Source organism: Lathyrus oleraceus, chromosome 5, assembly GCF_024323335.1.
Source record: "Lathyrus oleraceus cultivar Zhongwan6 chromosome 5, CAAS_Psat_ZW6_1.0, whole genome shotgun sequence".
Lineage (NCBI taxonomy): Eukaryota > Viridiplantae > Streptophyta > Magnoliopsida > Fabales > Fabaceae > Lathyrus > Lathyrus oleraceus.
The window spans coordinates 536971388-536975541 of record NC_066583.1 but is presented as its reverse complement, the minus strand read 5'-3'; the positions used below and the strand labels follow the sequence as shown (position 1 = coordinate 536975541).

General features: G+C 39.2%; 1 pseudogene; it reads right to left on the bottom strand.

The window, feature by feature from the left end:
- On the bottom strand, positions 1-3512 carry LOC127081923 (ABC transporter D family member 1-like; annotated as a pseudogene).
- Positions 3513-4154: the final 642 nt, after the last annotated feature.

Here is a 4154-nt window from a genome sequence, read left to right as displayed (position 1 = left end):
TCATGGCTTATTTTCGCTCATTCTCTTTGAACTCTGTTGGTTTTCAGGTACTGTTGATGTAGCTGCATCTTTCAAACACAAAAAAATCTCTTTCTGTTCTTTTTCTGAAAGCCTGTTACCAAGGTCACCGGTGAGACGCACTAATCCAGCAACTCCAGTACTAGCTAGACCCTGAGTACTTATCGATGCACGATCTCCTCTGTGTTCCATAGCGTAGAACAAGCTCAACAACCAGGTCACATTACGAGGTAGTTGCTTTGTGATAAAATCATCTAGTATACCAAACAACCATTTCTTTTTCAACAGATACTGGGAGTGTGCCAGAAGGTCCTTGAATCTCGATCAACCATACATTTTTCTCGAGCACCGCCTCCAAAGAAAGCAACGGATTCAGCATGAGTACAGAGTCTCTCATGCATGAACCTAAAGATTCCTTCAAGTTGTTGTTCTTGGCTTATCAAATCACCAAAATCCAGAGTAACAGTTCTTAAAACTCCAAGGCCAAGTAACATGTAAACATAGAGTATGGCAACTCCCCTTTGACCAGTTAACATCTTCATTCTCCATGTGAACCACAAAATATCTACGGATGGTTTTACAAGTCCAGTTACCAGTCCAGACAAGTCTGTGGTTAACTTCTCCAAGTCTTGAGTTATCCTCTGGTCTGCGTCAACACTTTTTCTTGCCATGTGGAAGACTTTGTAGAACACATTGCTTCTCAAATAGTTCTGTAGTAGATGTTGTGTCAAACGTATTTGCTACCCAAGGGCCAACCTTGTTGTCAAATGCCTTATAGAAGGTGCAATGAAAGAAGATGCAACACTTTAAAGTACACTTAGACCAATTAACCGAATAAAGGCACCTTTATCCTGCTCCAAAACAAACTTCACAGTAGTACCATTAAGAGATGCAATACGATCTGAGACCCATGTTCTTGAAACAACAAGAAGAGAAACAACAAGCAATTGTGCACCTTGTTTATCAAATACAGTAGGTACCAATACTTTGCACATGGTAGCTACTCTCAATGGAAATATCCTGGTATTACCATGAAGTTGTGGAACAGTTAATGGCAAAATTGTATGATTCGTAGATGGGGATGAACATATAACACCTGAAATATATGACTCTGCCTTTGAACTTGAGAATGTAGAGTCCGTTTTACTCATGGCAAATGCTCGTTGAACTGCTTTTGCATCATTCTTTCGATTTGTTTCTGATGTCTTCATTGTATCAACCCCCATTTCGGTAGAAGAGTCCTCCCTTCACCATCTAAGGATAACACCACATCATGAAATGCAACCCACGATGGACGATGTGATATGGTAATGCATGATGTTCCCATTGCCCGAACTTTAGCACAAAACCGCTCTTCCATGTCAGTAGTGACAACACTTGTGCACTCATCAAGAATATCAAATTTAGGTTTGTGGTAGAAAAGTCTAGCCATGCCCAATCTCTATTGCTCACCCAACGAAAGTTCATCGCCCCAATTGACCTCTTTTTCAGACGGGTAACGGTCCAATAAGTGTTCAAGGTCAACATTTTTCAAAAACTCCACCATCCCATAATCTGTGAGTGGTTCAACCTCTTGATTGGCAGTAAGAGGATAAATCAACTAATCACGAAGTGTTCCCACAGCAGTGTAAGGTCTTTGAGGTACATAAAAAATCTCTTTATTAAGATCAGAGCCAATGCCAAGTTTCACAATATGTCCAGATATCAAAGGCCAAAGACCGCCTAAAACCCAGAAAAGCGAACTCTTTCCACTTCCATTTGGACCTATAATCAAAAGATTAGATCCTGGTTTAACCTTGAGAGTCAAATCATCCACCAAGACATTACCAGTAGGGGTCACAACCTTGACATTAGAAAACTCAATGTAGTTAGCTTCGCTTATGCAATTTCTACTTCCTTTTCTTTGCAGGGATGATTTATCATCTACCAAGCTTAGCTCCCTTGATATAGCCAGTAACTCACAAATGCGATCAGCATACTCGCTAAGACGATTGAGCCATCTTGCACTGATAGAAAGAGTTCCTAGAGACTGAAATAAGGAAACTATGACACTGGTGTGATATCTTAGATTACTTAACATCTCTGCACGCCCTAAGGTTGAACTGTCGGGTCTTAGATGACCAGAAAAGAAAGGTTCAATAATCAAAATAACAGCAAAAGTTGCACCAAGGTATTTCAACAAAAAGTCCTGAATCATGCCAAACCACCAATGGTCATGTAGCACTCTACTCATGTGCCCAACCAAAGTCTTAAATTTTTGTTGAATATGAGCTTCTTCTCTCTTCTCTCCACCATAAAATGTTATACTTTCTGAGTGAGTTCTTAATCATGAGTGAAGTTGTCGGTACTCTCCCTCCAGTTGCTGTTCTATGGACATAAGTTTCCCAAACGAAGGAGAGAAGTTTCTGATTGCAGCCCCGACTCCAAGTACATAGGCCAATATCCAAAAGACATATTTTGGGCTAGCATACGAACAAAGACGCCAAGTATATAGAAGTCCATCAGCCATTGCTGTTAGATCATCTTGGACAATTTCACTCAACTTTGAATAAAACTTTGGCACATCACTAGCAATTCTTTGCTCTGGGTTTGCTATCCGACCATCGATGTGTGATATTTTGTAATATACCATGTTCTCAAAATAATGGGAATGAATAAGCTTTGTCAGTAATTTTATGAAATGAAGACCCAAAGTCCCTGTTATATACTTTGATGTAGAATGAATGGTTGACAAGAGGAAGCACATAATAATATTTTCTGAAATTAATCGAAAAACAATGGTGCACGCCGAAGAAAAGAAGCTTGAAATAGGAAGCCTCCAGTAGGAACATCCTCAGGATTTTCTTGCAACTTCAAGGTTTGTTGATCAACATACTTGCTCTTGTCAGGAACAATAAGCCATTGATCTATTGGACAAGGTTCTTCTCCGGGCTGAGGAACATGATCACATGAACGAGGAACAACAGCTCCCCCATTGGATGATACTGAAATTTACGAGTTATGGAAGATCGTTGATGTGCCCGACCAGCTGACTTTGGGCTATGCAAATCATTTCCATCATAATTTGCATTTTCTCTCATACTACCATCTCTTGGATGAGAAGCATTAGATCCAAGACCATCTTCTGATTTTTCCATTTTATTACGGTCATCTATATCATCTGCTGACTCTGAATCTCTACATACATCAATGTTAGGGAGCTTCTTGCTGCTTGGCTGGCTGAACCATGCAGGGACCGAATTAGATAATGGGGCAATACCATTCATACCAGAATCCTCCCGTCGAATTTGCATGTTATCAAGAGATTTCTCATGTTCCAACCCAGCAGATAAATTAGCATCAGAATTAGGCTCCCATGAAGCAGGTACCTGGCTCATCTCCTCATGCACAACTTTCTCGTGATGGTGCTTCAATGAGTTTTCATTTTCATGGGTTTTAAAAGTAGAACTACTATCAAATGGGTTATGGGGTTGAGTTTTTAATGTCCCAACCATCAGACTTATTGAATGGGCCGCCACTACCACTACATGATGATATGGTAGGTTGATGCGTCCAATAATCTGATAGAACCTTTTCATTTTTTTCTAAACCTGAAGAGTTCGTAGTTTTTCCATGTATATGACCACCTTCAGAGAACTGTTTTTGCTGAGGAGTGCAATCTAACCACCTGCCTCTTTCTAAATATTGTAGAATTTCTTGAATATGAAAATGGAAAATTTTCCAATGTAATGAAGAAATATGAATGAAAATTTTGAATATGAAAATGTAGAATTTTGAATGTGAAATGGAGAATATAAATGCGAATGAAGAAATGTGCATGGAATTTCTTTGAATCATGAAGGAACGGGAAATGAATATGAATGACGACCAAAAACAAAACTTTTTGCACTTGACACATAATTTCTTTGAAAGAAAGTGAGAACTGGTAATGTGACAAAGCGAGATGAATAATCATTTTGATGAAACTGGAACGAAAGATGAAACATGAGGTTCACTTGATTCTGACAAATGAAAGAGGTTTCAAATCTTGCATGGCTAAGGAGATTAATCATCTTATACCAAAATAAAGAAACAAAGCCCAAAAGACAAACATGGACTGGTCGTGGTAGCAAGTCCAACAACTAACGTTGGTGGGT